Here is a 25,880-nt window from a genome sequence, read left to right on the forward strand (position 1 = left end):
CCATGGAGTCTCTATTATCTATAAGGCCCTTATATCCCATGATATTCCTGCTAAGCTTCCTTTTATGATTTCCTGGGAGTCCTCTCTTGGTTTTGATGCATCCTTGGAGGACTGGCACTTTGCAATGGTGCACCCCTCTAAATATTCCTCGTGTATAGGCCACTTGGAGCAGTCCAAAAAGATCCAGCTGCAATGGTATCTAACCCCTGCTCGCTTAGCCAGGTTTGGTCCCTCTTCTTCCCCTCTCTGCTGGAGGGAGTGTGGGGCTATTGGTTCCGGTTCCCATATCTGGTGGTCCTGTCCGCGGATTCAGGTCTTCTGGCGTCAAGTTGAGACTTTGATCGCGGAGGTCATCCAGATTCCTTTCGTTTTAAGCGGGTGTCTGGCCATTTTGGGTATCTCTCTCGTAGGATTCCCCTCCCCTCTCCATCCGATAATCTCTAATATTCTGATTGCTGCCAGACAATGTATAGCGAGTCACTGGAAATCTTCAGATATTCCGTCTATGACTGTTTTAATTTCCAAGATTAACCTTCATTTTACCTATGAAGCAATTATGGCTCAGAGTCTCTCCAAGAAAAATAAAGTGCTCTTCTGGTGGGATCCTTGGGTCTCCTCGGTTCACATACCTCCGTCTGCCCTGGCTCTCATTTAGTAACTTTTGTATGCTGTGTTTTGTCTTATGGTTAATTTTGCATTTCTATGCTGGAATTGCTGTGATTCTAGAACAATGTGTATTATTTCCCTTTCCCCTTGTTCCCTTTCCCGCCTTGTTTCTCCTGCGGGGGATTTTTGTATGTACTTATTTCTTTATTGCTAATAAAAAGTTAATTGGTTAAAAAAAAAAAAAAAAAAAAACCACGGTAAATGTGCAGGTAATCCGAAGTGCGTTTAATCTGTGGATTTTTCAAAAAAGGTGTGGAAAAATCAGCAAAATATTCTTCTATGTGGGCACATAGCCTTAAACTGTAATGTTGTTGCTGGTAGCTTGTAATAATTACTTTCTGTGTATTTTTTCTTTTTTTCTTTTTTAACAGATTCCTTGCAACTGGAGAATCCCTTTCCTCTCTCCCTTATCAATTTCGGCTTGAGATTTCGACAATATCAGGTATAGTAAAACATACCTGCTGGGCATTGTGGGATTGTTTACAGGAGGAGTACATCCCAAACGGAGAGGTGGCTGGAGATTGACGATAATTTTGAAAAGATTAGCCATTTCCCAAATTACTTGGGTGTCGTGGATGGCAAGCACCTAAGGATTGTTAATAGTGATGAGCGAATATACTCGTTCCTTGAGATTTCAAGAGCACGCTCGGGTGTCCTGCGAGTATTTTTTAGTGTTCAGAGATTTAGTTTTCATCGCCGCAGCTGAATGATTTACAGCTATTAGCCAGCATAAGTACATGTGGGGGTTGCCTGGTTGCTAGGGAATCCTCACATGTAATCAAGCAGGCTAATAGCTGTAAACCATTCAGCTGCGGCGATGAAAACTAAATCTCCGAGCACTAAAAAATACTCGGAGGTCACCCGACCATGCTTGGGAAATCTCAAGTAACGAGCATATGCGCTCATCACTAACAACCTGTAGGATCGGGCTCAGAATATTTCAATTATAATAAATATTTTTCTATTGTGCTGATGGCCATAGCAGATGCCGAATGCAAATTCATAGCGGTGGATATTGGTGCCTATGGCCGCTCAAATGATTTGCAGGTTTTTAAAATGTCTGCAATGGGGCATTGTTTATACGGAGACACATATCAGTTTCCACCTTCAAGACCACTCCCTGGAACCTCTGGCCCACCAATGCCATTTGTGTGTGTTGGTGATGAAGCCTTCCAGCTTTCACCACACCTGCTCAAACCATATTCAAGTAGTGGATTAACACTAAGGAAGAGTATTTAATTATCGGTTAACTCGAGCAAGACGAGTGGTGGGGTATGCCTTCGGGATTTTAAAGGGACTCTGTCACCTGAATTTGGTGGGCTATGTAAATGCCCTGTGTCCGGTCCGATGGGCGGTGTTTTCTCTTCTTTCATTCACCCCTTCCTTTTCCGCTGGACGCAATATTTTCAGAAGTTTCAGTAGGTTTCCTCCGTAGTTCAGGCGTGCGCAATGCAATCTTGCCTTGCACACGCGCAGTATGCTTTGCCCAACTGTGGGCAAAGCCGAAAAGCATTAGTGCGCATGTGCCAGCGCACTATGTCCCGGAAGAATTTCGCTGTGTTCTGGGACAAAGTGCTTCGGCGCAGTTGGGCAAAGCATACTGCGCGTGCACAAGGCAAGATTACATTGCGCACACGTAAACTAAGGAGGAAACCTACTGAAATTCCTGAAAATATTGTGGCCAGCGGGAAAGGAAGGGGTGAATGAAAGAAGAGGAAACACCGCCCATCGGACCGGACACAGGGCATTTACATAGCCCTCCAAATTCAGGTGACAGAGTCCCTTTAACTGCAAAATGGCGAGTTCTATTGACCACTATAAAACTGAGACTGTGGATGAGGTTGTCAAGGCTTGTGTCGTGCTGCATAATTTTGTCATTTTCAAGGAACCGATTGCTTTGGAGGAAAATGAGTCTGAAACCACCTTGCGTGACTATCAAAGTATTTCTTTTGTAGCGCTGTTGCAGTCTCCAGAATAAGGGACAAATTTGCGGATTACTTTATGTCACCTCAAGGCAGAGTTGAATGGCAGGATGACATTGATTGATATGTATTGTGTTTTTATATAATGTATGATTTGATTACAACACTTATTGCTGAAGTCACTCTTCTGATTATACCTGCTGAAGTTACACTTGTGATTATACCACGTTTTGTTTTACACCAAGTTTTATACCTTTCCCTAAAGTTTTGTATGTTTTGTAATAAATCAACCATTTTATACCTTTACAACTAGAGTTGTATTTTTTGTACCTTTTTTACACATATTTATATGAAGACACTTGACAATAAAATCGTTTTAAACAAAATACATTTTTTATTAAACAAATTTATAAATCTGTAAACTATGGGGTGGAGACAGTATTGGAGGGGCTGGCAGGGCGGACCACGTCGATAGTGGGGGAAAGGCGACTGGGTTGAGGTTGATCAGAAGTGAAAAAGGGGGAGAAAACTTGAGGTTGAGCAGGGAGGACAGGTTGGGCGGGGGGGTTGAGTTGGTGGAGGTGAGAAATTATAAGGTACAGGCAGCTGTGAAGGGGAAGGAATATGTAACGGGGAAGGAAACAGTGGGGAAGGCATTTGGAACTGGGAAGGATTTTGGACCTGGGACGGATTTTGAAACTGGGACGGAGTTTGGAAACGGCAAGGGAAGGGAAGGATTTTGGTACTGGAAAGGAATGGTAGGAGAGGCAGTGGCTGGGGAGGAGGTGTGGGAGCAACTACCGGGGGAAGTGAATGGGCTTGGGAGGTGGCCTGCGCTAGAGCAGCATGGCAGCCTTGCATAACATGCATCTGCTAGTCAGGAGTAAGATTTTCCATGTGCACGAGTACTGCCTGAAAAAAAATATTATTTAGAGACTGACTTGCATCTGAATGCATCCTATCCAGACGACTGCTGAGTTCAACTATGCTTTTATTCAACATGTTGAACCCAGCAGTCATTTGCTAGACCAAAATCTTGATCGCGTTCTGGAAGGCTGCATTCAGATGCAAGAACTCGGGTGCATAGCTCCTTTCCTGACCGCTCTGTTGCTGCCGCCCACAACCTAAAGGTGTTCTAGAGGTGGCAGCATCAGAGGGGTGGGGAAAAGGGAAAGTTAACTCGTCACCAGCAGCTTCATGTGATGAAGTCTGCGATGATGCTCCAGCGCTGGTGGATGGGGCCAAGGGACCAGAAGTGAGGGAAGGGTCAGACAAAGGGTCAGAGGGGTGGGGTGTATCGACGTGGCCCCCCCGGTGGCAGACTCCTGTGGGATCACTCCAGAGGGGTGCAAGGTAGCAGCAGGCTCCCGAGTGCTGCAGATGGTGCTGTGAGAGAAAAGAAAACTACAATTAGTATATTGATATTACATAGCCCAGGCTGGAAAAAAAAAAAAAAAGGTTAGACAGGTAAACATGGTGACTTAATAAATGGGCTGTGGAATATTTACCTTCTGCTAACCATCGTCGACCGGAGGAATGACAGGGCTAGTCAATATTTGTATCTGCTCTTGCGTCCTCCCGATCTACTCAGGGCCTGCATCTCCTTGTTGAACTCCCTCTTGAAACGATCTCTGAGGGACCGCCACCGATTCATTACCCTTTCACCTGTAAAGAGAAAATAAAATTGGTTGCAACACATTCCGTCCTGCAACCGAAATTACTGAAATGTGAATACTTACACGCTGGAGTCTGCTGCCTAGGTTTGAGGTCCTCTCAGCTGTCCACAGCGATGAAGTGTACTTGCTCCCAAAGCCGACGGGTGATGAACTGATCAGCATAGCTGCGGTCAGCCATGTTCCACAGCGGCTCCCGCTCGCATACCTTTTCGATGAGGCGGTCCACATCGATAGCACCGTCCTCAACGTCCGAGTCGAGAGCACGCTGTGAAGACTGTTAAAAATTTTAAAAAAATGATTAAACTGAAATACACATCTAATTAAAAAAAAGGCACTTACTGGAGGCTGACCGCTGCGGTGATCACGACGTCGACCCTGGGAGCTGCTGGAAGGACCTTGACGGCGTTGGCCAGAACGTGCAGGAGACTAGAAAAAAATAAATAAATTATGTTGGATGTAGGCATATGTTTTGTGTGTACTGTGATGTACAATGATCTGTTTTTTATGTGTTGGGTGCACTGTGATGTCTGAAGGAACTTTTCTGCACAACTTACACTCTGTGCGGCCGCTCCGGGCATTTCTCCACCCACCCCGTCTCCTTCTGCTAGGCCCTCTGCTGCTTCAGCTTCCTGTGAAAACATAATTAATGCATATAGTGTTAAACCAAAATTTTAACAAGAACAAAAAGAAAAAATAATAATTTTTAAATTACCGCAATACGCCTACGCTGTGAAGGAGGGCCAGAAGTAGACATGCTTTTTTTTTATCTGCAAGTATAAAGACACTTGTTAGCTACTATACAAATTATAAGCAAAGCTTTGAGTTCTTTAATACTTACATCAGGAGTTCTTTTGGCTGGCCTGGTTGGTCCTTTATCTTCGGCCTGGTACTGCAAGTATACAGACAATTATAAAATTATGTGTAGGCAGCTGAATTAGAACATAAAAAGTCGCTCCACAGCTAATATGATTTAAACACCTCCCTCATAAAATAATCCCTATAGGACCCACAACCAAAGAAAAAGCTAAGTAATTTAATAGATTTATAAACCACCCTGCTCAAATGTTATATCTGAGCAATGTGCAAGCAGGCAAAAAAACACCGTTCTGTAACCCTTAAAAATATACCAAAGGCACACAAGTCTGAGCTTGATATCCTCCTTACATAATATGCGCAAGCTGGCAAACCCTTACCCCCCAAAAAAAATAAACCTTGCAAAAAATACCCTCCTTCAAAGTTTAAATGCCTAAACCCCAGTTGAAAATGTATTGATCACATATGCTATTTTTAAACATCCCTTTAAAAAATCAAATTGTGCTATGCAAATTTTCATACACCTTTTATTTAAAAAATATACCCTCAACCAGCTCTGTATTGCATGTTGTGTGTTCCAGTTTTACATACACCACACTGTAAAATTTACCTTTGTGAAATGATACTACGTACAGTTTGAAGATAAATTTTTATTTTTTTTAAACATCACAGGTAGGAGCAACAATGCTCTTTATTTTAAATAAAAGTACATTAAATGCAAATTTTGTAACCAATACATGTACATTTTAAAAGTAAAAAAAGCATGGACATACAGACACGCAGCACACACACACCGCCATTACACACACGCCACACACACACAGACACCACATTTTACACACACATGCCACACTACTTTGGAAATACATGACAGTAATAAAAAATAAAACACAGCTGCACGCATGCACAAACACACACACACAAAAATGGCAGGACGCTGGCTGGCTGGTAGTCTTCTGGCTGGCAGGACTCTTGCTGGCTGGCAGGAGTGTTGCTGGCATGTAGGCTTCTTGCTGGCACATTGAGGAATGAAGCCACATGGCAGGTTTATATAGATTTGGGGCTGTCTGGCCAATTGGCTACTGAATACTGATTTGGAGCATGCTTAGTGTAAAACATCGGAATCCAACGCTGGATTCCGTCATGTGACGAACCACGACGGATCCTGCGTCCATAGGCTTCCATTCTAGCCAACGACGTATGCCGCAGGATCCGTCGTGGCAAGTTTTTCCATCGCAGGCAAAAAACGTTTCTTTGGACGTTTTTTCCAGATGACGTATCAACAAATTCTGACGGCTCCAGTGCACGACGAACAAAGCGTGTGGCCATACATCGCTAATACAACTCTATGAGAAAAAGACGCATCCTGCGGGAAAATTTGCAGGATCAGTTTTTTTTTTTCACAAAACGACGCATTATGATGGAAAATGAAAGACTGAAATGTGAAAGAGGCCTTAGACTCTGACAGCAGTGATGAGGAATTCCTGGGATTCTCTGACTAGAAGATTGCAGTGCCTGAGGATTAAAGTTTCTCCTTACTTGTTAGCCAAAACATGGCTCTTGCTGCTACTTACGGTACACGGGACTGTTCTTACGTTACCCACAATGCTGCTGTTAACTGCTGTAGAGTCTACTATGTTAAAATAATATTTTGTTATTTCATAAAAGTTTTTTACACACTATTTGGCTCAAAATATTACTTTTCCTATTTTCCTCCTCTAAAATCTAGGTGCGTCTTATAATCAGGTGCGTCTTATAACGCAAAACATACTATACACTGTGTTCCAAATTATTATGCAAATAATATTTCCTCATATTTTCTCTAAATTACCTATCTGAATTGCAGTCATTGTTATTTTCCAGTCATCTACTATTCTAGTATAATTGCAATGTTTTGGAAAAAAAACTGCCTATGAAAACAGTATCTTTTTAAAAAAAATAAACACTCAAAATGCATGTTCCAAATTATTATGCACAGCAGAGTTTTCAACCTTTTTTTTTATTTTGAACAAAAAAATTGTCAATTGTGAAGTTATAAGCATTATCAGCTTATTACAAAATGAAATCAAACAGTTTTCAAGTGAAAACTTTATTCTAGGTGATGTTAAATTTGCACATAGGACCCCTTGTTCGAAAGAAGCTTCTGAACTCTCTCGTCCATTGAATTTGTCAGTTTTTGGATGGTTTCTGCTTCAATTGTTTTGCATGCGGACAGAATACCCTCCCAGAGCTGTTGCTTAGATGTGAACCTCCTCCCGCCATCATAGACACTCCTTTTGATGATACTCCAGAGGTTCTCAATGTGGTCGAGGTCAGGGGAAGATGGTGGCCACACCATAAGTTTGTCCTCTTTTATGCCCATAGCAGCCAGAGATGCAGATGTGTTTTTTGCAGCATGAGACAGTGCATTATCATGCATGAAAATTATCTTGCTGCGGAAAGCACGGTTCTTCCTCTTGAACCATGGCAGGAAGTGTTGTTTTAGAAACTCCACATAGATTATGGAGTTCATCTTTACCATTTCAGGGATCATAAAGGGGCCGACAATCTCTCTCCCCATGATTCCAGCCCAAAACATTACTCCACCTCCTTCTTGTTGGCGCTTTAGCTGTGTTTTCATGGGGTGTCCATCCTCCACTCCATCCATCTGGACCATCGAGCGTTGCACGGCACTCATCGGTGAACAAAACAGTTTGGAAGTCAGTCTTCATGTATCGTTTGGCCCACTGGAGCAGTTTCTGCTTGTTGCAGTAGATAGAGGTGGTCGACAGCATGGCTTACGCACAGCTGCAAACCTCTGAAGGACTGTTGTGAACTATACTTTTTGGCTCCCTCTTGTGGTCACTAGTGGGTTGGCACTTGATTGTTCTTTCCCAGGTTGATTCTCACCTGCTTCGTTAGGTCCGGGGTGTTGCTACTTAAACTTCCTGGATTCTCAGTCCAGTGCCTGGCATCGTTGTAATCAGTTCACTTCTGTTTGCTCCTGTCTTCAGGTCCTGGTTCTTTGCAAGATAAGCTAAGTCCTGCTTTCGTACTTTTGATCATTTGCAGTGTTCTTATTTTTTGTCCAGCTTGTACAATATGTGATTCCTGATATTGCTGGAAGCTCTAGGGGGCTGATATTCTCCCCCCACACCGTCAGTCGGTTTGGGGGTTCTTGGATATTCAGCGTGGATATTTTGCAGGGTTTTTGCTGACCATATTAGCCATCTTACTATATTCTGCTATTAGTCAGTGGGCCTCTCTTTGCTAAAATCTAGTTCATTCTTACGTTTGTCTTTTCTCCTTACCTCACCGTTATTATTTGTTGGGGGCTTGTATTACTTTGGGGTCTTTTCTCTGGAGGCAAGAGAGGTCTTATTTTCCCTGATAGGGTTAGTTAGTTCTCCGGCTGGGCGAGACGTCTAGGACCAACGTAGGCACGTTCCCCGGCTACTGTTTAGTGTTTGTGCTAGGATCAGGTATATGGTCAGCCTAGTTACCACTTCCCTATTGAGCTAGTACTTATGTTTGCAGACTTTGCGATTCCCTGCCATTGGAATCATAACAGTATGCCAGGCCTTAAATAGTTAATGCATTGCTGAAGTGGGATTAAAAGAAAAGAAGTTCTGAGGTTTTTTTTTTGTTTTTTTTTTCTTCCCCTTAATCTCTGAGTGGCTTGAAGCTTTGCTGCAGACATGAATGTTCAGACCTTGATTACTAGTGTGGATCAGCTTGCTGCACGTGTGCAGGGCATTCAAGATTTTGTTGTTAGCAGTCCTATGTCAGAGCCTAAGATACCCATTCCTGAGCTGTTCTCTGGAGATCGATTTAAATTTAGGAATTTTAGGAATAATTGTAAATTGTTTCTATCTTTGAAACCTCGTTCGTCTGGAGATTCAGCTCAGCAAGTTAAAATTGTTATCTCCTTCTTGCGTGGCGACCCTCAGGATTGGGCTTTCTCGTTAGCGCCAGGAGATCCGGCATTGGCAGATGTTGATGCGTTTTTTCTGGCGCTCGGATTGCTTTATGAGGAGCCTAATCTTGAAATTCAGGCAGAAAAAGCTCTACTGGCCATCTCTCAGGGCCAGGATGAAGCTGAGGTGTACTGCCAAAAATTTCGGAAATGGTCCGTGCTTACTCGATGGAATGAATGTGCTCTGGCCGCAAATTTCAGAAATGGCCTTTCTGAAGCCATTAAGAATGTGATGGTGGGTTTTACAATTCCTACAAGTCTGAATGATTCTATGGCGCTGGCTATTCAGATTGATCGGCGTTTGCGGGAGCGCAAAACCGCTAAACCTCTGGCGGTGTTGTCTGAACAGACACCTCTCTCAATGCAATGCGATAGAAACTCCGATTCGGCAATGCAATGTGATAGAATCCTGACTAGAACCGAACGACAAAATCATAGACGTCAGTATGGGCTGTGTTTTTAATGTGGTGATTCTACACATGTTATATCAGCATGCTCTAAACGCCTAACCAAGGTTGTCAGCCCTGTCACCATTGGTAATTTGCAGCCTAAATTTATTTTGTCTGTGACTTTAATTTGTTCATTGTCTTCCTACCCTGTTATGGCGTTTGTGGATTCAGGTGCTGCCCTGAGTCTTATGGACTTGTCTTTTGCCAAGCGCTGCGGTTTTGTCCTGGAGCCTTTAAAAATTCCGATTCCTCTCAGAGGAATTGATGCTACACCACTGGCAGAAAATAAACCGCAGTATTGGACACAAGTGACCATGTGCATGACTCCTGAACATCGGGAGGTGATTCGTTTTCTTGTTCTGCATAAAATGAATGATTTGGTCGTTTTAGGTTTGCCATGGTTACAGACCCATAATCCTGTTTTGGATTGGAAAGCTATGTCTGTGTCAAGTTGGGGTTGTCAGGGAATTCATTGCGATTCTCCGCCGGTGTCTATTGCTACTTCTACTCCTTCAGAAGTTCCTGAGTATTTGTGTGACTATCAGGATGTATTCAGTGAGTCCAGGTCCAGTGCTCTTCCTCCTCATAGGGACTGTGACTGCGCTATAGATTTGATTCCTGGCAGTAAATTTCCTAAGGGACGATTATTTAATTTGTCTGTACCCGAGCATGCCGCGATGCGTTCTTATATCAAGGAGTCTTTGGAGAAGGGGCATATTCGTCCATCCTCTTCCCCTCTTGGTGCGGGATTCTTTTTTGTGGCCAAGAAAGACGGGTCTTTGAGACCTTGTATAGACTATCGGCTTCTGAATAAGATCACTGTTAAGTTTCAGTATCCTTTGCCACTATTGTCAGACTTGTTTGCTCGGATTAAGGGTCCTAAGTGGTTCACTAAGATAGATCTTTGTGGTGTGTACAACCTTGTGCGCATTAGGCAGGGAGATGAATGGAAAACTGCATTCAATACGCCCGAAGGTCATTTTGAATACTTGGTGATGCCCTTTGGGCTCTCTAATGCCCCTTCAGTGTTTCAGTCCTTTATGCATGATATCTTCCGGAAGTATCTGGATACATTTTTGATTGTGTATCTGGACGATATTCTAGTTTTCTCGGATGATTGGGATTCTCATGTAAAGCAGGTCAGGATGGTGTTTCAGGTTTTGCGTGATAATGCTTTGTTTGTGAAGGGCTGAAAGTGTCTCTTTGGAGTGCGGAAGGTTTCCTTTTTGGGGTTTATTTTCTCCCCTTCTGCTGTGGAGATTGTTATGGTTCTCAATGGCAAGAGAACATAGCCCAGCAAACATAAGAACTAGCTCTTGGAAGGATGGAAACTAAACTGACCATGAACTAAACCTGCCGCACAACTAACAGTAGCCGGGTAGCGTAGCCTGCGTTTTATCCCTAGACGCCCAGCACCGGCCGGAGGACTAACTAATCCTAGCAGAGGAAAATATAGTCCTGGCTCACCTCTAGAGAAATTTCCCCGAAAGGCAGACAGAGGCCCCCACAAATATTGGCGGTGATTTTAGATGAAATGACAAACGTAGTATGAAAATAGGTTTAGCAAAATTGAGGTCCGCTTACTAGATAGCAGGAAGACAGAAAGGGCACTTTCATGGTCAGCTGAAAACCCTATCAAAATACCATCCTGAAATTACTTTAAGACTCTAGTATTAACTCATAACATCAGAGTGGCAATTTCAGATCACAAGAGCTTTCCAGACACAGAAACGAAACTACAGCTGTGAACTGGAACAAAATACAAAAACAAACAAGGACTAAAGTCCAACTTAGCTGGGAGTTGTCTAGCAGCAGGAACATGCACAGAAAGGCTTCTGATTACAATGTTGACCGGCATGGAAGTGACAGAGGAGCAAGGCTAAATAGCGACTCCCACATCCTGATGGAAACAGGTGAACAGAGAGGATGATGCACACCAGTTCAATTCCACCAGTGGCCACCGGGGGAGCCCAAAATCCAATTTCACAACAGTACCCCCCCCTCAAGGAGGGGGCACCGAACCCTCACCAGAACCACCAGGGCGATCAGGATGAGCCCTATGAAAGGCACGGACCAAATCGGAGGCATGAACATCAGAGGCAGTCACCCAAGAATTATCCTCCTGACCGTATCCCTTCCATTTGACCAGATACTGGAGTTTCCGTCTGGAAACACGGGAGTCCAAGATTTTTTCCACAACGTACTCCAACTCGCCCTCAACCAACACCGGAGCAGGAGGCTCAACGGAAGGCACAACCGGTACCTCATACCTGCGCAATAATGACCGATGAAAAACATTATGAATAGAAAAAGATGCAGGGAGGTCCAAACGGAAGGACACAGGGTTAAGAATCTCCAATATCTTGTACGGGCCGATGAACCGAGGCTTAAACTTGGGAGAAGAAACCCTCATAGGGACAAAACGAGAAGACAACCACACCAAGTCCCCAACACAAAGCCGAGGACCAACCCGACGCCGGCGGTTGGCAAAAAGCTGAGTCTTCTCCTGGGACAACTTCAAATTGTCCACTACCTGCCCCCAAATCTGATGCAACCTCTCCACCACAGCATCCACTCCAGGACAATCCGAAGATTCCACCTGACCAGAAGAAAATCGAGGATGAAACCCCGAATTACAGAAAAAGGGAGACACCAAGGTGGCAGAGCTGGCCCGATTATTGAGGGCAAACTCCGCTAAAGGCAAAAAAGCAACCCAATCATCCTGATCTGCAGACACAAAACACCTCAAATATGTCTCCAAGGTCTGATTCGTCCGCTCGGTCTGGCCATTAGTCTGAGGATGGAAAGCAGACGAGAAAGACAAATCTATGCCCATCCTAGCACAGAATGCCCGCCAAAATCTAGACACGAACTGGGTACCTCTGTCAGAAACGATATTCTCCGGAATACCATGCAAACGGACCACATTTTGAAAAAACAGAGGAACCAACTCAGAAGAAGAAGGCAACTTAGGCAGGGGAACCAAATGGACCATCTTAGAGAAACGATCACACACCACCCAGATGACAGACATCTTCTGAGAAACAGGAAGATCCGAAATAAAATCCATCGAGATGTGCGTCCAGGGCCTCTTCGGGATAGGCAAGGGCAACAACAATCCACTAGCCCGAGAACAACAAGGCTTGGCCCGAGCACAAACGTCACAAGACTGCACAAAGCCTCGCACATCTCGAGACAGGGAAGGCCACCAGAAGGACCTTGCCACCAAATCCCTGGTACCAAAGATTCCAGGATGACCTGCCAACGCAGAAGAATGAACCTCAGAAATGACTTTACTGGTCCAATCATCAGGAACAAACAGTCTACCAGGTGGGCAACGATCAGGTCTATCCGCCTGAAACTCCTGCAAGGCCCGCCGCAGGTCTGGAGAAACGGCAGACAATATCACTCCATCCTTAAGGATACCTGTAGGTTCAGAATTACCAGGGGAGTCAGGCTCAAAACTCCTAGAAAGGGCATCCGCCTTAACATTCTTAGAACCCGGCAGGTAGGACACCACAAAATTAAACCGAGAGAAAAACAACGACCAGCGCGCCTGTCTAGGATTCAGGCGTCTGGCGGACTCAAGATAAATTAGATTTTTGTGGTCAGTCAATACTACCACCTGATGTCTAGCCCCCTCAAGCCAATGACGCCACTCCTCAAAAGCCCACTTCATGGCCAAAAGCTCCCGATTCCCAACATCATAATTCCGTTCGGCGGGCGAAAATTTACGCGAGAAAAAAGCACAAGGTCTCATCACGGAGCAATCGGAACTTCTCTGCGACAAAACCGCCCCAGCTCCGATTTCAGAAGCGTCGACCTCAACCTGAAAAGGAAGAGCAACATCAGGCTGACGCAACATAGGGGCGGAAGAAAAGCGGCGCTTAAGCTCCCGAAAGGCCTCCACAGCAGCAGGGGACCAATCAGCAACATCAGCACCCTTCTTAGTCAAATCAGTCAATGGTTTAACAACATCAGAAAAACCAGCAATAAATCGACGATAAAAGTTAGCAAAGCCCAAAAATTTCTGAAGACTCTTAAGAGAAGAGGGTTGCGTCCAATCACAAATAGCCTGAACCTTGACAGGATCCATCTCGATGGAAGAGGGGGAAAAAGTATATCCCAAAAAGGAAATCTTTTGAACCCCAAAAACGCACTTAGAACCCTTCACACACAAGGAATTAGACCGCAAAACCTGAAAAACCCTCCTGACCTGCTGGACATGAGAGTTCCAGTCATCCGAAAAAATCAAAATATCATCCAGATACACAATCATAAATTTATCCAAATAATCACGGAAAATATCATGCATAAAGGACTGAAAGACTGAAGGGGCATTTGAAAGACCAAAAGGCATCACCAAATACTCAAAGTGGCCCTCGGGCGTATTAAATGCGGTTTTCCACTCATCCCCCTGCTTAATTCGCACCAAATTATACGCCCCACGGAGATCTATCTTAGAGAACCACTTGGCCCCCTTTATGCGAGCAAACAAATCAGTCAGCAGTGGCAACGGATATTGATATTTAACCGTGATTTTATTCAAAAGCCGATAATCAATGCACGGCCTCAAAGAGCCATCTTTCTTAGCCACAAAGAAAAAACCGGCTCCTAAGGGAGATGACGAAGGACGAATATGTCCCTTTTCCAAGGACTCCTTTATATATTCTCACATAGCAGCATGTTCAGGCACAGACAGATTAAATAAACGACCCTTAGGGTATTTACTACCCGGAATCAAATCTATGGCACAATCGCACTCCCGGTGCGGAGGTAATGAACCAAGCTTAGGTTCTTCAAAAACGTCACGATATTCAGTCAAGAATTCAGGACTCTCAGAGGGAATAGATGATGAAATGGAAACCACAGGTACGTCCCCATGCGTCCCCTTACATCCCCAGCTTAACACAGACATAGCTTTCCAGTCAAGGACTGGGTTATGAGATTGCAGCCATGGCAATCCAAGCACCAACACATCATGTAGGTTATACAGCACAAGAAAGCGAATAATCTCCTGGTGATCCGGATTAATCCGCATAGTTACTTGTGTCCAGTATTGTGGTTTATTGCTAGCCAATGGGGTGGAGTCAATCCCCTTCAGGGGTATAGGAGTTTCAAGAGGCTCCAAATCATACCCACAGCGTTTGGCAAAGGACCAATCCATAAGACTCAAAGCGGCGCCAGAGTCGACATAGGCATCCGCAGTAATAGATGATAAAGAACAAATCAGGGTCACAGATAGAATAAACTTAGACTGTAAAGTGCCAATTGAAACAGACTTATCAAGCTTCTTAGTACGCTTAGAGCATGCTGATATAACATGAGTTGAATCACCGCAATAGAAGCACAACCCATTTTTCGTCTAAAATTCTGCCGTTCACTTCTGGACAGAATTCTATCACATTGCATATTCTCTGGCGTCTTCTCAGTAGACACCGCCAAATGGTGCACAGGTTTGCGCTCCCGCAGACGCCTATCGATCTGGATAGCCATTGTCATGGACTCATTCAGACCCGCAGGCACAGGGAACCCCACCATAACATCCTTAATGGCATCAGAGAGACCCTCTCTGAAATTCGCCGCCAGGGCGCACTCATTCCACTGAGTAAGCACAGCCCATTTACGGAATTTCTGGCAGTATATTTCAGCTTCGTCTTGCCCCTGAGATAGGGACATCAAGGCCTTTTCCGCCTGAAGTTCTAACTGAGGTTCCTCATAAAGCAACCCCAAGGCCAGAAAAAACGCATCCACATTGAGCAACGCAGGATCCCCTGGAGCCAATGCAAAAGCCCAATCCTGAGGGTCGCCCCGGAGCAAGGAAATCACAATCCTGACCTGCTGAGCAGGATCTCCAGCAGAGCGAGATTTCAGGGACAAAAACAACTTGCAATTATTTTTGAAATTTTGAAAGCAAGATCTATTCCCCGAGAAAAATTCAGGCAAAGGAATTCTAGGTTCAGATATAGGAACATGAACAACAAAATCTTGTAAATTTTGAACTTTCGTGGTGAGATTATTCAAACCTGCAGCTAAACTCTGAATATCCATTTTAAACAGGTGAACACAGAGCCATTCCAGGATTAGAAGGAGAGAGAGAGAGAAAGGCTGCAATATAGGCAGACTTGCAAGAGATTCAATTACAAGCACACTCAGAACTGAAAAAAAAAAAAAAAAAATCTTCAGCAGACTTCTCTTTTCTCTCCTTTCTCTGTCAATTAATTTAACCCTTTTCGGGCCGGTCAAACTGTTATGGTTCTCAATGGCAAGAGAACATAGCCCAGCAAACATAAGAACTAGCTCTTGGAAGGATGGAAACTAAACTGACCATGAACTAAACCTGCCGCACAACTAACAGTAGCCGGGTAGCGTAGCCTGCGTTTTATCCCTAGACGCCCAGCGCCGGCCGGAGGACTAACTAATCCTAGCAGAGGAAAATATAGTCCTGGCTCACCTCTAGAGAAATTTCCCCGAAAGGCAGACAGAGGCCCCCACAAATATTGGCGGTGATTTTAGATGAAATGACAAACGTAGTATGAAAATAGGTTTAGCAAAATTGAGGTCCGCTTACTAGATAGCAGGAAGACAGAAAGGGCACTTTCATGGTCAGCTGAAAACCCTATCAAAATACCATCCTGAAATTACTTTAAGACTCTAGTATTAACTCATAACATCAGAGTGGCAATTTCAGATCACAAGAGCTTTCCAGACACAGAAACGAAACTACAGCTGTGAACTGGAACAAAATACAAAAACAAACAAGGACTAAAGTCCAACTTAGCTGGGAGTTGTCTAGCAGCAGGAACATGCACAGAAAGGCTTCTGATTACAATGTTGACCGGCATGGAAGTGACAGAGGAGCAAGGCTAAATAGCGACTCCCACATCCTGATGGAAACAGGTGAACAGAGAGGATGATGCACACCAGTTCAATTCCACCAGTGGCCACCGGGGGAGCCCAAAATCCAATTTCACAACAGGAGATGGACCCAGTTAAGGTCCGAGCTATTCATGATTGGACTCAGCCCACGTCTGTTAAGAGTCTTCAGAAGTTCTTGGGGTTTGCTAATTTCTACCGTCGCTTTATCGCTAATTTTTCTAGCGCTGTTAAACCTTTGACGGATATGACCAAGAAAGGTTCTGATGTGGCTAATTGGGCTCCTGCAGCCGTGGAGGCCTTCCAGGAGCTGAAGCACCGGTTTACTTCGGCGCCTGTTTTGTGCCAACCTGATGTCTCACTTCCCTTTCAGGTTGAAGTGGATGCGTCTGAGATCGGTGCTGGGGCTGTTTTGTCGCAGAGAGGCTCTGGTTGTTCTGTGATGAAACCATGTGCCTTTTTCTCTAGGAAGTTTTCGCCTGCTGAGCGGAACTATGATGTTGGAAATCAAGAGTTGTTGGCCATGAAGTGGGCCTTTGAGGAGTGGCGTCATTGGCTCGAGGGTGCTAAGCATCGTGTGGTGGTCCTGACAGATCACAAAAATCTGATGTATCTCGAGTCTGCTAAGCGCCTGAATCCTAGACAGGCTCGTTGGTCATTGTTTTTCTCTCGTTTTGACTTTGTGGTCTCATACCTGCCTGGTTCAAAGAATGTTAAGGCTGATGCTCTCTCTAGGAGCTTTGTGCCTGACTCTCCTGGAGTCTCAGAGCCAGCTGGTATTCTTAAAGAGGGAGTAATCGTGTCGGCCATATCTCCTGATTTGCGGCGTGTGTTGCAGAGATTTCAGGCTGGTAGACCTGACTCGTGCCCACCCGACAGACTGTTTGTTCCTGATAAATGGACTAGCAGAGTCATTTCCGAGGTTCATTCCTCGGTGTTGGCAGGACATCCGGGAATTTTTGGTACCCGAGATTTGGTGGCTAGGTCCTTTTGGTGGCCTTCCTTGTCACGGGATGTGCGGTCATTTGTGCAGTCCTGTGGGACTTGTGCTCGGGCTAAGCCTTGTTGTTCTCGTGCTAGCGGGTTGCTTTTGCCCTTGCCCGTCCCGAAGAGGCCTTGGACACACATTTCCATGGATTTCATTTCTGATCTCCCGGTGTCTCAGGGAATGTCTGTCATCTGGGTGGTGTGTGATCGTTTTTCCAAGATGGTCCATTTGGTACCCTTGCCTAAGTTGCCTTCCTCTTCCGATCTGGTTCCTGTGTTTTTTCAGAATGTGGTTCGTTTACACGGCATTCCGGAGAATATCGTGTCCGACAGAGGATCCCAGTTTGTGTCCAGATTCTGGCGATCTTTTTGTGCTAAGATGGGCATTGATTTGTCGTTTTCATCTGCCTTCCATCCTCAGACTAATGGTCAAACGGAGCGAACTAATCAGACACTGGAGGCTTATTTGAGATGTTTTGTTTCTGCGGACCAGGATGATTGGATGACCTTCTTGCCATTGGCTGAGTTTGCCCTTAATAATCGGGCTAGTTCCGCTACCTTGGTTTCGCCATTCTTCTGCAACTCTGGTTTTCATCCTCGTTTCTCCTCGGGTCATGTTGAGTCTTCTGACTGTCCTGGGGTGGATTCTGTGGTGGATAGGTTGCAGCAGATTTGGAATCATGTGGTGGACAACTTGAAGTTGTCACAGGAGAAGGCTCAGCATTTTGCCAACCGCCGCCGCGGTGTGGGGCCCCGACTTCGTGTTGGGGAATTGGTTTGGCTGTCTTCTCGGTATGTACCTCTGAAGGTTTCCTCTCCTACGTTTAAGCCTCGCTTTATTGGTCCTTATAAAATTTTGGAAATTCTTAACCCGGTTTCTTTTCGTTTGGATCTTCCTGTGTCGTTTGCCATTCACAACGTATTCCATAGGTCTTTGTTGCGGCGGTACGTTGTGCCTGTGGTTCCTGCTGTTGAGCCTCCTGCTCCGGTGTTGGTTGAGGGCGAGTTGGAGTACGTGGTGGAGAAGATCTTGGAATCTCGTCTCTCTAGACGGAGGCTCCAGTATTTGGTCAAATGGAAGGGCTATGGTCAGGAGGATAATTCCTGGGTGGTCGCCTCGGATGTTCATGCGGCCGATTTGGTTCGTGCCTTCCACGCTGCTCATCCTGATCGCCCTGGTGGTCTTGGTGAGGGTTCGGTGACCCCTCCTTAAAGGGGGGGTACTGTTGTGAACTATACTTTTTGGCTCCCTCTTGTGGTCACTAGTGGGTTGGCACTTGATTGTTCTTTCCCAGGTTGATTCTCACCTGCTTCGTTAGGTCCGGGGTGTTGCTACTTAAACTTCCTGGATTCTCAGTCCAGTGCCTGGCATCGTTGTAATCAGTTCACTTGTTTGCTCCTGTCTTCAGGTCCTGGTTCTTTGCAAGATAAGCTAAGTCCTGCTTTCGTACTTTTGATCATTTGCAGTGTTCTTATTTTTTGTCCAGCTTGTACAATATGTGATTCCTGATATTGCTGGAAGCTCTAGGGGGCTGATATTCTCCCCCCACACCGTCAGTCGGTTTGGGGGTTCTTGGATATTCAGCGTGGATATTTTGCAGGGTTTTTGCTGACCATATTAGCCATCTTACTATATTCTGCTATTAGTCAGTGGGCCTCTCTTTGCTAAAATCTAGTTCATTCTTACGTTTGTCTTTTCTCCTTACCTCACCGTTATTATTTGTTGGGGGCTTGTATTACTTTGGGGTCTTTTCTCTGGAGGCAAGAGAGGTCTTATTTTCCCTGATAGGGTTAGTTAGTTCTCCGGCTGGGCGAGACGTCTAGGACCAACGTAGGCACGTTCCCCGGCTACTGTTTAGTGTTTGTGCTAGGATCAGGTATATGGTCAGCCTAGTTACCACTTCCCTATTGAGCTAGTACTTATGTTTGCAGACTTTGCGATTCCCTGCCATTGGAATCATAACAAAGGACCCTGCATCTTGTTGTTCTGGGGATGTTGGAGGCACCAGCAGCTTCAAAAACTTGTCTGCTGCTATGACAAGGCATTTTTGCAGCTGCTCTTATAACCTTACACAATTGCCTGTTGGAAAGAGTCCTCAATTTTTCCTTATCAGTACGCACACGTGTGTGCTGGGAATCAGCTACATACCTCTTGATGATCACGATGAAGTGTCTTGGCAATGTTGATTGTAGTCATGCCTTGACCTCAATACTCCACAATTTGTTGCTTCTCAGCAGCCGACACATCCTTTTTCTTTCCCATGTTGGCAAAAAATGTAGGCTGCTTAATAATGTGGAACAGCCTTCTTAAGTAGTTTTGCCTTTATTTGGACAAACCTGCCAAACTAATTTGCACAGGTATCTGCAATTGCTTTCAGTGATATAAAGAGCCCTGACACACATCACCATCAATGAGTTTAAATGACAAACAAAAAAATTCTAACCTTATCACTCCTAAACTCTATGTGCATAATAATTTAGAACACAGTGTATATATTGTGATATATGTGATGCAGTAACCCCTGTAACAGGTAGGGGGCGCTGCATGGTCTCCCCGGGATGTGCACGGAGTTGTATTGAGGCCGTGAGAATTGACCTGCAGTGATGTCAGGGTCACGTGACCAGCCCATGTGATCCATTACTGTGGGTGTGGTTACAGGTACATAACGTGACCAGAGTGTGGGTCACATGTTCCTGTGTGGTTCCAGTGTTTGGACCTGAAGGGTCCAAGTGCAAAATCCCTGAGGGAGTTCCTGAGGGCTCGGTGTGTTCCTGTGTTGGAAGCCTGAGAGGAGGCTTCCTGGAAAGCACCTGCTGGCGTGGGAGGTCCTAGTAGGAGGACCGGATCCCGGAGCAGTGCACAGTGGAACTGGAGAAGCTGGAGTCCTTCAGTGAGGTCTGGACTGACTAATGTGTGCCGGCCAGGCAAGTTGGTGATCCCCGTTAGGCAGCTTACCCGGAGGTGTGGACTGGCAAGGAGTCAGCAGGTGGAGCCGGAGCTCCCGTCAGGTATCGTACAGGCCGGTAGTGCTTGTGAAGTTCTATGAACTATGTGGTCTCCCTTGGGAACTGGTTAAGGGAGGACCAGCGTGTTAGTGGCCATGAGGCAAAGCCGTACACTGAAGTGTTAGAAGCTGCAAGTAAATATCACCAGTTGGTGCCTGTTGTGTTTCATGTTATGAACTGTGCGTAACCCGGTTTATGAGGCTTAATAAACCGCATGGACTGCGTTGTTTTATAAACCCGTGCCCGTGTGCTTGAATATCGCGGCCAAGTGAGTGTCCCCCAACAATCTCAGTAAGAGAAACCTTACAATATATATATATATATATATATATATATATATATATATATATATATATATATATATACACATACACAGTGGGGCAAAAAAGTATTTAGTCAGTCAGCAATAGTGCAAGTTCCAACACTTAAAAAGATGAGAGGCGTCTGTAATTTACATCATAGGTAGACCTCAACTATGGGAGACAAACTGAGAAAAAAAAATCCAGAAAATCACATTGTCTGTTTTTTTATCATTTTATTTGCATTTTATGGTGGAAAATAAGTATTTGGTCAGAAACAAACAATCAAGATTTCTGGCTCTCACAGACCTGTAACTTCTTCTTTAAGAGTCTCCTCTTTCCTCCACTCATTACCTGTAGTAATGGCACCTGTTTAAACTTGTTATCAGTATAAAAAGACACCTGTGCACACCCTCAAACAGTCTGACTCCAAACTCCACTATGGTGAAGACCAAAGAGCTGTCAAAGGACACCAGAAACAAAATTGTAGCCCTGCACCAGGCTGGGAAGACTGAATCTGCAATAGCCAATCAGCTTGGAGTGAAGAAATCAACAGTGGGAGCAATAATTAGAAAATGGAAGACATTCAAGACCACTGATAATCTCCCTCGATCTGGGGCTCCACGCAAAATCCCACCCCGTGGGGTCAGAATGATCACAAGAACGGTGAGCAAAAATCCCAGAACCACGCGGGGGGACCTAGTGAATGAACTGCAGAGAGCTGGGACCAATGTAACAAGGCCTACCATAAGTAACACACTATGCCACCATGGACTCAGATCCTGCAGTGCAAGACGTGTCCCACTGCTTAAGCCAGTACATGTCCGGGCCCGTCTGAAGTTTGCTAGAGAGCATTTGGATGATCCAGAGGAGTTTTGGGAGAATGTCATATGGTCTGATGAAACCAAACTGGAACTGTTTGGTAGAAACACAACTTGTCGTGTTTGGAGGAAAAAGAATACTGAGTTGCATCCATCAAACACCATACCTACTGTAAAGCATGGTGGTGGAAACATCATGCTTTGGGGCTGTTTCTCTGCAAAGGGGCCAGGACGACTGATCCGGGTACATGAAAGAATGAATGGGGCCTTGTATCGTGAGATTTTGAGTGCAAACCTCCTTCCATCAGCAAGGGCATTGAAGATGAAACGTGGCTGGGTCTTTCAACATGACAATGATCCAAAGCACACCGCCAGGGCAACGAAGGAGTGGCTTCGTAAGAAGCATTTCAAGGTCCTGGAGTGGCCTAGCCAGTCTCCAAATCTCAACCCTATAGAAAACCTTTGGAGGGAGTTGAAAGTCCGTGTTGCCAAGCGAAAAGCCAAAAACATCACTGCTCTAGAGGAGATCTGCATGGAGGAATGGGCCAACATACCAACAACAGTGTGTGGCAACCTTGTGAAGACTTACAGAAAACGTTTGACCTCTGTCATTGCCAACAAAGGATATATTACAAAGTATTGAGATGAAATTTTGTTTCTGACCAAATACTTATTTTCCACCATAATATGCAAATAAAATGATAAAAAAACAGACAATGTGATTTTCTGGATTTTTTTGTCTCAGTTTGTCTCCCATAGTTGAGGTCTACCTATGATGTAAATTACAGACGCCTCTCATCTTTTTAAGTGGTGGAACTTGCACTATTGCTGACTGACTAAATACTTTTTTGCCCCACTGTATATACACATACACACACACACTATATATACACTGTACAGGTCCTTCTCAAAAAATTAGCATATAGTGTTAAATTTCATTATTTACCATAATGTAATGATTACAATTAAACTTTCATATATTATAGATTCATTATCCACCAACTGAAATTTGTCAGGTCTTTTATTGTTTTAATACTGATGATTTTGGCATACAACTCCTGATAACCCAAAAAACCTGTCTCAATAAATTAGCATATTTCACCCGTCCAATCAAATAAAAGTGTTTTTTAATAAGAAACCAAAAAACCAACAAATAATAATGTTCAGTTATGCACTCAATACTTGGTCGGGAATCCTTTGGCAGAAATGACTGCTTCAATGCGGCGTGGCATGGAGGCAATCAGCCTGTGACACTGCTGAGATGTTATGGAGGCCCAGGATGCTTCAATAGCGGCCTTAAGCTCATCCAGAGTGTTGGGTCTTGCGTCTCTCAACTTTCTCTTCACAATATCCCACAGATTCTCTATGGGGTTCAGGTGAGGAGAGTTGGCAGGCCAATTGAGCACAGTAATACCATGGACAATAAACCATTTACCAGTGGTTTTGGCACTGTGAGCAGGTGCCAGGTCGTGCTGAAAAATGAAATCTTCATCTCCATAAAGCATTTCAGCCGATGGAAGCATGAAGTGCTCCAAAATCTCCTGATAGCTAGCTGCATTGACCCTGCCCTTGATGAAACACAGTGGACCAACACCAGCAGCTGACATGGCACCCCACACCATCACTGACTGTGGGTACTTGACACTGGACTTCAGGCATTTTGGCATTTCCTTCTCCCCAGTCTTCCTCCAGACTCTGGCACCTTGATTTCCGAATGACATGCAAAATTTGCTTTCATCAGAAGAAAGTACTTGGGACCACTTAGCAACAGTCCAGTGCTGCTTCTCTGTAGCCCAGGTCAGGCGCTTCTGCCGCTGTTTATGGTTCAAAAGTGGCTTTACCTGGGGAATGCGGCACCTGTAGCCCATTTCCTGCACACGCCTGTGCACGGTGGCTCTGGATGTTTCCACACCAGACTCAGCCCACTGCTTCCTCAGGTTCCCCAAGGTCTGGAATCGGTCCTTCTCCACAATCTTCCTCAGGGTCCGGTCACCTCTTCTCGTTGCACAGCGTTTTCTGCCACATTTTTTCCTTCCAACAGACTTACCATTGAGGTGCCTTGATACAGCACTCTGGGAACAGCCTATTTGTTGAGAAATTTCTTTCTGGGTCTTACCCTCTTGCTTGAGGGTGTCAATGATGGCCTTCTTGACATCTGTCAGGTCGCTAGTCTTACCCATGATGGGGGTTTTGAGTAATGAACCAGGCAGGGAGTTTTTAAAAGCCTCAGGTATCTTTTGCATGTGTTTAGAGTTAATTAGTTGATTCAGAAGATTAGGGTAATAGGTCGTTTAGAGAACCTTTTCTTGATATGCTAATTTATTGAGACAGGTTTTTTTTGGTTATCAGGAGTTGTATGCCAAAATCATCAGTATTAAAACAATAAAAGACCTGACAAATTTCAGTTGGTGGATAATGAATCTATAATATATGAAAGTTTAATTGTAATCATTACATTATGGTAAATAATGAAATTTAACACTATATGCTAATTTTTTGAGAAGGACCTGTATATATATATATACTGTATATATATATATATATATATATATATATATATATATATATATATATATATATAATAAATATTTGAGCCCATGGATCCATTGTATGTCCATTTTGCTAGCCGGTGAGAAAATCTTGCCATATGGGTGTCACACGGATGCTTACATGTGAGAAAATCGCATTCTCGCACCAGGCATCCAGGCACCTGTAAATTAGGCAGGCTCTCATCACTGCAGAAATGCCAAACATGTTGCGCTATATGTAGTTTAGGCACACTGGGGCTCAGAAGGGAGGGAGCATTTGGATTTGGGAGCAAAGAATTTGCTGAATTTCTTTTGGCAAGTGAGGAGTCATTTCGCTTTTCCAGAGCATTTGTACCACTAGTAATGTGGCAGCCCCTTATATTTCAGCTAACAGATGACAGATCTGAGTGGGGACTTGCTTTTTTTGTGGATTGAGTGGAAGCTTTTATTGTGAACATTTTACATAACGCTTGGGATCACATTTAACCGACGCTCTACGTTGAGCACTCATTTTGGGGTTTCCATCTAAATCTCTGAATGACTTGACAAATGAAACCCCCAAGGGATCCATTCTCTATAATGAGGTAGCAGAGTTACTCTGGACTCCGTCTGGCCTCTGTTCCACCGTTTCCTTTTTTTTCCAGAAGTGCACAAAACTGTGTCCGACAGCACTTTTATGCAGTCCTAAAAAGATGGACACCGCCGGATCACAGGTCCTATGGCGTCCATCTGCCTCATTATAGGGAGTTTTCCGCCAGGGGTTCTGTCTGTATCATGTATTTCAGAGATTTACATGGAAACCCCGGTGTAAGCGCTCAGCGCAGAATAAATGTGTGCCGAGCCTTACTGTGATCATTTGGAGACCAAATGAAAAAAATCAACAGGATGTTAAGAATTGGTTTTATTTATTTTTTACGCCGTTCCTTATGCGGTATAAGTGATTAGGCGACTTTATTCTTTGGGTCGGTGTGATTACAGCGATACCAGATTCATATCAGGGTTTTACGTTTGGCTGCTGTCATGCACTAAAAGAGGCTTTTCATTGCGAAAACTAGTTTTTGCATCACCATATTTTGAGAGCTATAATTTTTTCATATTTTGGCTGACAGTGATGTGAGGGCTTGTTTTTTGCGTGACGAGCTGACATTTTTATTGGTACCATTTTCAAGCACATGACATTTTTTGGTCACTTTCTATTCCGATTTTTGGGAGACAGAATGAACAAACACCAGCAAATCAGGAATTGCTTTTTTTATACCGTTTCGCATGTGGTAAAATTGATAAAGCAGCTTTATTCTTTGGGTTAATACGATTACAGCGATACCTCATTTATATCATTTTCTTTTGTTTTGGCGCTTTTACACAATAAAAACTATTTTATAGAAAAAATAATTATTTTTGCATCGCTTTATATTGAAAGCTAAATCTTTTCTATTTTTTTTCTGATAGAGCTGTATGGTGGCTTGTTTTTTTGCGGGACAAGATGACGTTTTCATCAGTACCATTTTTATCTACATACATCTTTTTGACCGCGTTTTATTGCGCTTTTTGTTCATCAGTATGATGATAAAGCATTGTTTTTTTGCCTCATTTTTTTATTTATTTTTTACGGTGTTCACTGACGGGGTTAATTAATGGCAAGGTTTAATAGAGCCGATCGTTATGGATGCAGCAATACCAAATATATGTACTTTTATTTTTTTCTTAATTTGGAGATTTTAAAGAAAAATATTTTTACACACTGTAAATATTTTTTTTTTTACTTTATTACATTTTCCCAGTATGGGACATTACTATATAATGTCAGATCACTTATCTGACACTTAGCACTGCTGAGTATCAGATCAGTGATCTGACAGGCAGGGAAGGAGGCTTCTCAGGT

Source organism: Ranitomeya variabilis, chromosome 4 (genome assembly GCF_051348905.1).
Source record: "Ranitomeya variabilis isolate aRanVar5 chromosome 4, aRanVar5.hap1, whole genome shotgun sequence".
Classification (NCBI taxonomy): Eukaryota; Metazoa; Chordata; class Amphibia; order Anura; family Dendrobatidae; genus Ranitomeya; species Ranitomeya variabilis.